Below are 11,289 nucleotides of genomic sequence, written 5' to 3'. Positions count from 1 at the left end.
TATTAGCCAGACTGGGCGCTGTGGCTCACACCTGTAATTCCAGCACTTTGGGAGGCCGAGGTAGGAGGATCCCTTGAGCCCAGGAGTTCAGGATCAGCCTGAGCAACAGAGTGAGACCTTGTCTTATAATAATAATAATAATAATAAAAAATTAAAATATTAAAGTATTAGCTGCTAGCTGAGTGAGGCATGATGACATGTGCCTGTGAGTCCCAGCTACTCAGGAAGCTGAGGCAGGAGGATGACTTGTGCCCAGGAGTTCAAAACCAGCAAGATCCCATCTCTTAAAAAAAAAAAGCTAGCTGAGAATAAGAAATAATAAGTCATCAGATTTTCCAGCATTCTTCCAGAGTACAAGTAAATTTAGTAGCTTATATTTAGGTTCTTGTTTCTCTTCATTCTTAGAGGGAACTCTTCCTTGGTGTGACTGAGGTCATGTTTTTGGATTTTGTTCTTTTATTTGCATGAGTCTCCCTCCTTTCAGTTGTTTCATTCACATGAGACCATCAGTGTCCCATATTCTGAGCCCCGTTCCTTCATCTGAACACTGAGAACAATGAACACGCTCATGCAATCCTTGCAGAGTTACCAGCTGAGCCTCTCTGTGACTGGAAGGCCATAACAAAGCCACTGGTCCCCCAGGAGAGGGTGTTAGTCACACAGTCTCACAGTTTGGGGTGAGGAGCGCCAGGTCAGAGGCCTTGCTCTCACAGCAGGGAGATCGTGATGCCAAGTTTCCCAAAACAAATGAATAATACACAGGGAAGAATCAAGGAATAGAAGGGTCTGCCCTACTTTCGTTGATTGCACTTGATTTTTTTTCTTTTTTTAACTAGTATTCCTTCAGTCTATGCTGGCAGAGCCAGCCAGCTTTGTTTCAACAGACCTTCGTCTGCCAGCCAGTGAATGCTAAAGCATCTCTTTCAAACTTTTTGGCCTTCAATCATAGTTATACGTTTTACATTATGACCCAGTGTGAGTCATGGTCACATAAAAGCGCATGCTCCGAGGGGTTCTCAGAATGCAAAGAAACTGGACTTGTTCAAGGGTTTGTACATCACCTAGCAGTAGGGATGGGTGACATGAACCTTGGAGGACAAACTACATTTCTGAATGAAAAGGCTGTTTTAGCAACCCCTGGCTAGCAGATTAAGGAAAGAAACTCTACTTACTGTTTTTTCTTGCTCTAGAGATGGAGGATGGGAATTCTTTTTGATGGTCAGTGATGCCATGGGTAAAAATCTTTCATTTGTTAAAGAGAAACAATGTTGTGGTTTACAGATGGCTCAGCTGTGGTTAGCATCTATGAAAACCATTTCCTGTATGCAGTAAAAAGAAAGTTTTCTGCTTTCAGTATCAAACTACGTGAGAACGAATATTTCTTTGTTGAAATCCCTTGCATTGCCTTAGCGTAGTGACACTTAGGGCTCAAATGCTTAAGTAACCCCATTCTTGTGATCACCCTTGTATAGATTGCTTCCTAAGGGCTCTTTAAATCCTGGGTTGTAAGGGGTGGCACCACAGGGGGAACGCTGATGATGCCGTATCCCAGCTTTGTAAGGAGAGGTGGGAGCTGCCTCTGGAGGAAGAGAGGCAGATTGGGATCTGAGCCTCATTAAGTTTCCCATTGATGTTAGTAGAATTGTGGCCTGTAGGAAGCCAGAGATGCTACCCTGGCAACTGAATGAGCAAGCGATGTTGTGGATGCCACTGAGAAAATAGACTTGGGAGTCAGGACCCTAGCAGGAGTGCCAAGTGCTGAAAAATGACCTTCACCACTTCAGCCTCCTGTAATGCAAGGACCATAAAGCACGCTCCCCTCCAACCCCAGACGTAACTTTGAGGTGTCAAGAATCACAGCTGTGTCCAATGTCTATCTCTCGTCCTCATTTGGAATTTTGCATGCTTATTTAGTAGCAGTGAGAAGTTTGGGGCTGGGCATGGCGGCTCACACCTGTAATTCCAGCACTTTGGGAGGCCGAGGTAGGCAGATCACAAGGTCAAGAGATTGAGACCATCCTGGCCAACATGGTGAAACCCAGTCTCTACTAAAAATACAAAAAAATTAGCTGGGCATGGTGGCATGTGCCTGTAGTCCCAGCTACTCGGGGGTCTGAGGCAGGAGAATCGCTTGAACCCGGGAGGCAGAGGTTGCAGTGAGCCGAGATCGCGCCACTGCACTCCAGTTTGGCAACAGAGACTTCATCTCAAAAAAATAAATAAGTTTGGTATTGAGAGGGAGTAATTTTGCAAAATGTGTTCAGCTCATATGAGTTTCATTTAAAACCGTGTGCTTAATATGCCTACTCATTTCTAGAAAGGGGCAGGCATGGCTCATTTTAAGAGAGGTGTCTATGATGTAAGGAATTATTTCTGATTTGACTGAGGACACCCCTGTGTCCTGAAACTTTAGCCTGGTCTCAACCTGAGAGGTGCCCAAGAATTGAAAATTTATGTTAACATCCTCAGGTTTCGTTATGAAGAGACAGAGACTTGCATCCGTGGGAGAAAAAAGAAAGCTGAATGTCTAAAAGCAGGATGCTGATGTTTAAGAAAGCATGCCAACTCCCTAATCAGCAGTCAGCCAAACAACCCACCACTGAGGCACATTGATCCTCTGCCCAGTGCTTTGTCTGTCCTGTTGACTTAGTTGGAGAGATGTGCTATTTGCCTGGCCATGCTGTCCCTGATGGGAACGATCAGGGGAGTGTTCATGAGAATGTGTGGCTCCAGACCGGCACAGACCAGTCACAGTCACAGCACAGCACAGCACAGCACAGTTCTCCTTGAAAGGAGTCATTGACTTTTTTTTTTTTTTTTGTGATACGAAGTCTTGCTCTGTTGCCCAGGCTGGGGTGCAGTGGTGCACTGGAGTGCAGTGGCACAATCTCGGCTCACTGCAACCTCTGCCTCCCAGGTACAAGCAATTATCCTGTTTCAGCCTCCTGAGTAGCTGGGATTACAGGCGGGCACCACCATGCTTGACTAAGTTTTTGTATTTTTTTAGTAGAGACAAGGAATCTCACCATGTTGGCCAGCCTGGTCTCCAACTCCTGAACTTAGGTAATCCGCCCACCTCGGCCTCCCAAAGTGCTGGGATTAAGGGGTGAGCCACCACACCTGGCCAGGTCATTGACTTTTAATGCCAGATGCTCACTACACCTCAGCTTTTTTTGGCCTCTGCAACTGTAACTGGTGGTAGCCCATATGGAACCAGTATCTGGAAAATAAGCTGTGTCTTCCTCTGTTGAGCTCCCAGGGTTCTGCATAAAGAAAGATGTCATTATGGTCTTTGTTAGAAGCTGTATTTAATAATTCCTTTAAAATTGTGTCTCAGAAATGTAAATTGTCTGTATTGGTCAGTAAATTATTCTCCCCAGCTGTGTCTAATCATACAAATTAAAGCGACAGCAGTTTGCACCTCAGGGGCAAAGCATCTCCTCCCCAGGCAGAATCTAGTTTCCATTACACTCAACATTTCCTCCTTGGAGAGCCCCCTGGCCTTCTTTACTCCCACACTGCTGTGAAATGGTGGAGTGTCCTTCTCTGCTTTGCCAGGACTCCCCCACCATGGGAGTGGTTCAAAGAAGGAAATTGCTAGAGCAGAGGCGGGAAGGGTTTGCAGCATTATCTCTTTCCCGGGGAGGAGATGAAACCACATTTGAGTGGACAAAGGGGAAGGGAAATTCAGAAGTATTATTTCCTTAGAGGTCTGGCGGCAGGTCAGAAGAGGTTTTCTTTGCTGCTGACTTCATGTGATTTAACCCTCATGCGTACCAGGCACCAGGCCTTGAGAAGAGTCTCCACTCATCTAGGTGAGGGCCTCCATATTGACCAGAGAGGCCTCTGTCCTCACTACTTGCCTGTCCAATCTAGGACTCTGCTGAAGATCCCATAGCCCTTTGCCTTTTCTCTAGTTAACTGCTCTTTTACTTTTTAAAGACTTTTTTACAGCTAGAGCTTTACTCTCCTTTGGGGATTTCCTGAATATTTGTATATTTGTCCTTCAAATAGGACTTTTTTTTTTTTTTTTTTTTTTTTTTGAGACAGGGTCTCATCCTGTTACCCAGTCTGGAGTGCAGTGGCACAATAACAGCTTTCTTCAGTCTCGAACTCCTAGGCTCAAGCGATCCTCCCTCCCTGGCCTCCCAAAGTGCTCAAATTATAGGTGTGAGCCAGCACACTGCCTGGCCTTTCAAATAGGATTCTTTACTATTAATTCACTCTAGTCTGTCTGTAGACATAACCAAAGACGTTATAGAGTGAGGCGTAAGAAGTAAGAAGCGGTCAGAACTTCCTGAACTTCCTGAGGGTATTATCCCACATATTTTACATGAATTACAAATTAATTACAGAGGGAAAGTATACCTTTACAAGTGAGAGTTCTGGCAGTCAGAACCTTACCAAAGGGATCACACTTGGCATCGCCAGGATGGGCTGACCTGACACTAGTGCCCCTGATGATAGTTCAGTAAGAAGTACCCAACCTCATCTTTTTAGCATCCTTGGCAAAAATATTTAACCTGAATCTGGTCATAGGAAACAGACAAATCCAATGAGCAACATTCTGTAGGTCAGCCAGACTGGACTCTTAAAAATGAACAAGACACCGAAGACCAAAAATCAAAACAACAAAACCAAAGGCAAGAGACTGCTAGATTACAAGATTAAAAGAGACTAAAGAAACTTTCAAATGTGATGCATGATGGGAGAGAATGGGGAGCAACTGACAAGGCCATTTTGGGAGGTGCATTGAAGGAAATTTGAACCTGGACTTTATATTGGACTATATATTGTGTCATTATATCAATGTTAAATGTTTTGGGTGTATGTTGGAAAGTGTCCTTGGGAGACACATGCTAAAGTGTGTAGAGGTGAAGTGATGCAGTGACTGTACACAGCCACAAAAAAGTAAATTTATTTTTTATTTTTATTTTTTTTTTGAGACAGAGTCTCGCTGTCGCCCAGGCTGGAGTGCAGTGGCCGGATCTCAGCTCACTGCAAGCTCCGCCTCCCGGGTTTACGCCATTCTCCTGCCTCAGCCTCCCGAGTAGCTGGGACTACAGGCGCCTGCCACCTCGCCCGGCTAGTTTTTTGTATTTTTTAGTAGAGACGGGTTTTCACCGTGTTAGCCAGGATGGTCTTGATCTCCTGACCTCGTGATCCGCCCGTCTCGGCCTCCCAAAGTGCTGGGATTACAGGCTTGAGCCACCGCGCCCGGCTAAAAAGTAAATTTATATATAGAAAGAAAAGTTATATGTGGCAAAATGTTAACAATTGAATCTAAGTGAAGCATATTTAGATAAATAGTGGTTCTGTTTTCAACTTTTCTTTCAGTTTGACATTTTTCAAACTATAAAGTTGGGGGGAATTTCGCACCAGACCATACTGGAATTCCTCACCAGACGATAATGGAATTCTTGTACATAACCCTTCCGAGATACCACCTTAAGGTTACAAAAACAAAGAAGAAAAAGCAAGAGCCAGCCTCAAGGCTGATTAATGCCAGCACCCATTTCTCATTATTGAATATCATTATTATAAATTGCTCTACTAGGAAACTCTTCTCTTTTTTTTTTTTTTTTTTTTTTTTGAGATAGGGTCTCACTCTGTCACCCAGGCTGGTGTGTAGTGGCATGATCTCGGCTCACTGCAACCTCCGCCTCCCAGGCTCAAGCAATCCTCCCACTTCAGCCCCGCAAGTAGCTGGGACTACAGGCACACACCATCACATCTGGCAAATTTTTTGTAGAGACGGGGTTTTGCCATGTCGCCTAGGCTAAAGCCTTTCTTTAGGTTGGCCAAACGATGGCCCAATTATGTGATGCTTTTGTGAGTCCAGGAAACACATTTTTGCTTTAATAACATTTTCCTGGCCGGGTATGGTGGCTCACACCTGTAATCTCTGCACTTGGGGAGGCTGAGGCAGGCGGATCACTTGAGGTCAGGAGATGAAGACCAGCTTGGCCAACATTGTGAAACCGCATCTCTACTAAAAATACAAAAGTTAGCCAGGCATGGTGGCAGGTGCTTGTAATCTCAGCTATGTGGGAGACTGAGGCAGGAGAATTGCTTGAACTCAGTAGGCAGAGGTGGCAGTGACCCGAGATCGTGCTACTGCACTCCAGCCTGGGTGACAGAGCGAGACTCCGTGTCAAAATAAAAATAAAAATTTCCTTTATTTCCTTTTATTTTTCCTGAATAATAAAAGATAAATTGAGCGTATAAATCCAGTACCTAGAGAAAGAATAGTCACTTATCATCTTTCAAAACAGCTTATAGGTATAATTCCCATACCAGTCTACAGTTAAATGGCTTTTAGTATATTTGCAGAATTGTGCATCACTACAACTTAGGACATATTCATTATTCCAGAAAGAAACCCTGCACCCTTTATTTGTCATTAGCTGTCAGCAACTACCGCCCCCAACTCCTAACCCCATTTCTCCTTGACCCTGGCAACCCTTAAACTACTTTCTGTGTAGGTTTGTCTATTCTGGACATTTCATATAATTGAATCACACAATATATGGTCCTTTGCTCCTGGCTTCTCTCACTTAGCATAATGTTTTCATGGTCCATCCATGTTGTAGCATATATTGGCACTTCCATGTATTGGTATTCCTTGTTGTAGCCCATTAAGTAACTTATCTTACTGCCATTGAAGGTAGTTATTCACTTCCTTTTCTTTCTGTTCAAATAGACAAATATAACAATGAACAAGGCCAGGTGCGATGGTTCACGCCTGTAATCTCTGCACTTTGGGAGGCTGAGGCGGGCGGATCACCTGAGGTTGGGCGTTCGAGACCAGCCTAACCAACATGGTGAAACCCCATCTCTATTAAAAATGCAAAAATTAGCCAGGCATGGTAGCGGGCACCTGTAACCCCAGCTACTCCGGAGGCTGAGGCAGGAGAATTGCTTGAACCCTGGTGGCAGAGGTTGCAGTGAGCCAAGAGCATGCCACTGCACTCTAGCTCAGGCAACAGAGCAGGGCTCTGTCTCAAAAAAAAACAAAAAACAAACAAAAAAAACAAACAAAAACTAACACTCATTTGACTTTAAGACATCTCATTTGCTTTGGTTAGGGGCAGCAACTCAAACTTTCAACGTGAGATTCTCTGTGGAATTTCTTTTATGTAATTCAAGGGAATACATGCAAAGAGAGAAGACAGCTTGATGATATTTTGCTTTCTGAAGAACTAAGGCATGTTTCACCATATAACTTCCCTCAGAGGCAAGAGTGGAATGAACACTCGCACACATTAAAACTCACATGCCAACCGGGCACGGAGGGAGGCTCACGTCTGTAATCCCAGCACCATGGGAGGCCCAAGCGGGCAGATCACTTGAGGCCAGGCCTCATGGCGACCAGCCTGGCCAACATAGTGAAACCCTATCACTACTAAAAATACATAAATTCGCTGGCTGTGATGGTGGGTGCCTGCAATCCCAGCTATCAGGAGGCTGAGGCAGGAGAATCGCTTGAACCCAGGAGGCAGAGGCTGTAGTGAGCCGAGATCACGCCACTGCACTTCAGCCTGGATGACAGAGCGAGACCCTGTCCCAAAAAAAACAAAAAAACTCTCACATGTTTACCTGGTAGCACAAGTTCTTTTACATCTTCCTGCAGCATTTCTCTCTGCATTATATGGTGTGAACCAAGCATCACAGATGTTTTACATGCACCAAGGAAGGGTGTGGAAGAGGATCTGCACTTTCCTAACACTTATCAAATGTAGAGTGTCTCTGAAAGTTCTGAAATAAACAGAGTAATAAACACAAACAACACATTATTGTTTGTGGCAAGAGACCCAAAGCCACTGAGTTGGTTGGTTGCAGTGGAACAATAGACCAGTAAAGGACTGTTCTTCATAGAGAAGAATGTTAGCTTTCTCTTGGTCCTTGTACTGAGACTGCCCAGCAGGTCAGTTATCTTGTCCCAGAGAAAAAGTCCATTTCAGTGTCACTTGAGAGCCCCAATCCCCATCTGACATTCTCAAAATGAATGCCCTTGATTATAACAGAGACCAGGAGTCTGTGCATTTAGAGTACCTTTACTGCTTTTGGGAAAACAGTCCTTGTCTTAGTAATTACAAACGGATGGTGGTATCTTATATAGGAAGAGCTCTTCATTTAAATAGAACCAAAGTCAGCTAAAATTTCTTAGTTCTCCCTGGCAGTCAGCTGAGAGGCCAGAACAGGGCAAAACACACCTCCGCTCAACAACACATGGAAGGAAGGGTTGGCAAGGGCTTTCTGTAACGTGTTTCAGGAGATATTAGAATTCAGGACTTCTGTCACTAAAATAGGTATGTTTCAGACACACGTTATAAAGATGTAGAGCAGCTGAAATCAAATCAGACAAATGTAAGTGCCCTTCATTATTGGCTTAGCAAAGAACAATAGAACTGAGGAATAAATCATTTTCTATTTGTATAAAAACAGTAAAGCTGTTGCTATTTGCCAGCTTTTCTTTTTGCCTTTTGCTGATAGATGGCACTTTTTTTACTGGCACTGTTATCAACTTTATTAATAGATTTAAAAGTACTGACAATTTTTCAAGCCATAAGAGGTTTAAAATCTTTGGAACTTGTCATACTTCTGGTTTTCTGCTTTCCTGAGGCCGTTGGCCCGTAGAGTACTGTCAATACAGTGTTGAGAAGTGAACAGGAGTTAAACTAGCTCCCTAATATGCCATCAGTGGCTTCCAGTCCATTTCCTTGAGTGGTCTAATCTTGGGCTTTGGGGAGATTACTTAGAGATTTATACAGGTGGGTAGTGAAATTTGCCCAGGGCTTTGAGTTGTACTTTTTAGTCTTACGGATTTTAGCTAATTCCAGAGAAAATGTGAAAGAGAAACCTTGGTTCCAGACAGACAACCCTCAACGAAGAATTAGCTTCATAAGCTTGCTTTCTTCCTGTTTCTCAGAGAGTTCCAGGCCAGTGTCAGACCTTCCATGACTCTGGACAATATTAATAGTTCATGAATGAGCTACAAAAAGATTCATTCCTGATGAGTACGGTGGTATGAGCCTATAGTCCCAGCTACTTAGTAAGCTGAGGCAGGAAGATTGCTTGAGCCCAGGAGTTCGGGGCCAGTCTGGGCAACATAGCAAGACTCTATTTCTTTAAAAAAAAAAAAAAATTGTAAAGGTCCATTCCTACATTGTAAGCAGATGACAAATACTAGGGAAACTGCGTATCTCTGCCAAAGAATTTTTGTTCCAAATAAGTTGCATTTTAGTAATTATCCAGGCTATTAGATGGAAGGCATAGACTTAATCCAGCCTTCACTTGTTGAAGTTTAGAGTAAAGGTCAGTGGTGCTTCTGTACACGTGTTAACCCTATCCTTGCGGTCCACTTTTGGTACTGGTCTGTCAGTTCAAGTGTAGTGTTGAATATTTTGTTATGAGAAAAATAGTGTTTGGGTAAGTCCATTGTCAAATCATGGGGATTTAGTCCATTAAAAATGTAATAGATTGGACATAGTGGTTCACACTTGTAATCCCAGCACTTTTGAGAGGCCAAAGTGGGATGATTGAGGCCAGGAGTTCAAGACCAGCCTGGGCAAAATAGCAAGCTCGCTGTCTGTACAAAAATGTTTTTTAAATTATCTGGGTTTGAGGCCGGGCGCGGTGGCTCAAGCCTGTAATCCCAGCACTTTGGGAGGCCGAGACGGGTGGATCACAAGGTCAGAAGATCGAGACCATCCTGGCTAACATGGTGAAACCCCGTCTCTACTAAAAAATACAAAAAACTAGCCGGGCGAGGTGGCCGGCACCTGTAGTCCCGGCTACTCGGGAGGCTGAGGCAGGAGAATGGCGTAAACCCGGGAGGCGGAGCTTGCAGTGAGCTGAGATCCGGCCACTGCACTCCAGCCTGGGCGACAGAGCGAGACTTCGTCTCAAAAAAAAAAAAAAAAAAAAATTATCTGGGTTTGGTGACATATGTGTATAGTCCCAGCTACTTGGACTTAAATCTAGCACCAGGCAAGGTAGAAAAGACAGTAGTCTGGGCATCAAGAACACTGAGTACTAATCCCAAGTCTCCTGCTATAAACTTGGGCAGGTTTCTTAACCTTTTGGAGTTTAGTTGACTGATCTATAAAATAAGGAGGTTGGACTAAACATCCCTTCAGCTCTTCTTCTTTTGTGCCCTTATAATATGTGGTTACAGTTTGCCTGTATGTTGATCTGTCCTCCACTGGATTTTTGTTTTGAAGCCGAAAATTAAGCTTTATATATTTTTATATCCCCATTCTGAGCACAGTGTCTGGTAGAGAGTAAGTTCTCAGTAATCTCTGTTGGATAAATACAGTGAATGAATGACTCTGAATTCCTTTCCAAACCTAAAATTCTATTCTGTGAGATGGCTGGGTACCTGGGGATGATTTTAAAGATCACCAGGAAAGATCTTCCTACCGTCCTTCACAAACAGTTGGTAAGCCCTGTCAGCCTTTCCACTTGGCAAGTTACTCTCCCAGCTCCTTTCCACTGCCTCTTTTAAGCAAACAGCAGGCATTGCTGAGGGTGGTCAGATAGAACAGTGCTCTTGCTACAAAATCTCAGTCGGTTGGACAAATCCAAGTCCATGCTAATGGACGTGGAACAAAGTAAACAAGTTACCATAATATCTCTGTGACAGACTCAACAGGATGAAGTTTATTGTTTAGTTACAATGACATTTTTGTTAAAATTACATTTCTTTTGCTAAAGAGAAGCAGAGTAAGTTCTAGAAAATTATCATTATAAACTTTGAACCTAGAAGGGAAAAACATGACTTGTCATTTTACATTCTGTGTCTCTTTTACTTTTCTTAGTTTCTTAATCAGGGTCTTGGTTGGTGTCTGATGTTATGGTAGGTCTTGGTCTGGCATGGTGGGAAGGGAGTTGAAGATAATTGCTGATTGATGGATAACTGAACAAAATACGCAAGAAAGATAAGCTTGGAAAATAAGTGTCTCTTTCACCAGTATGAGCTGCACTCAGCCACGCTCTCTTACGGCATGGAAGCTGGCTGGTGAAAGCAAAGGCCACATTCCTTGAACAGGATTAGTCTTTACATCAAATTTATGGTAGTAAGGTCAACAAAGTCTCGTTATGTTCAGGAGGAGGTGGTTGCAATGTCATTGTGACATTGGAAACATCTTGGTAATAACATTCCAGAGTCCCTCAGCATAACATTCGGGATGTAATCTGAGTGAGCAAGTGCATGGTGCATTTCTTTGAACTTTGACTTGCAACAGGTGGGTGAGGAGTCTCTTGACTCAATGAAGTACCGTCATC

At 43.6% G+C, this 11,289-nt stretch overlaps 1 protein-coding gene and 1 long non-coding RNA gene across 2 annotated transcripts in view; both read left to right on the top strand.

Annotated features, from left to right (window-relative positions):
* The window catches only part of LOC144337752 (uncharacterized), a 7,138-nt gene extending 2,515 nt beyond the window's left edge, over positions 1–4,623 (top strand). The window contains exon 2 of the long non-coding RNA XR_013411246.1: positions 4,169–4,623. This is a non-coding gene — a long non-coding RNA (uncharacterized LOC144337752). The remainder of the gene's footprint in view (positions 1–4,168) is intronic.
* The window catches only part of CFDP1 (craniofacial development protein 1), a 151,396-nt gene that overhangs the window by 123,829 nt on the left and 16,278 nt on the right, over positions 1–11,289 (top strand).

This window comes from Macaca mulatta, chromosome 20 (genome assembly GCF_049350105.2).
Source record: "Macaca mulatta isolate MMU2019108-1 chromosome 20, T2T-MMU8v2.0, whole genome shotgun sequence".
Classification (NCBI taxonomy): domain Eukaryota; kingdom Metazoa; phylum Chordata; class Mammalia; order Primates; family Cercopithecidae; genus Macaca; species Macaca mulatta.
Note: the sequence above shows the minus strand (reverse complement) of the source record. Positions and strands in the feature narration are given on the sequence as shown.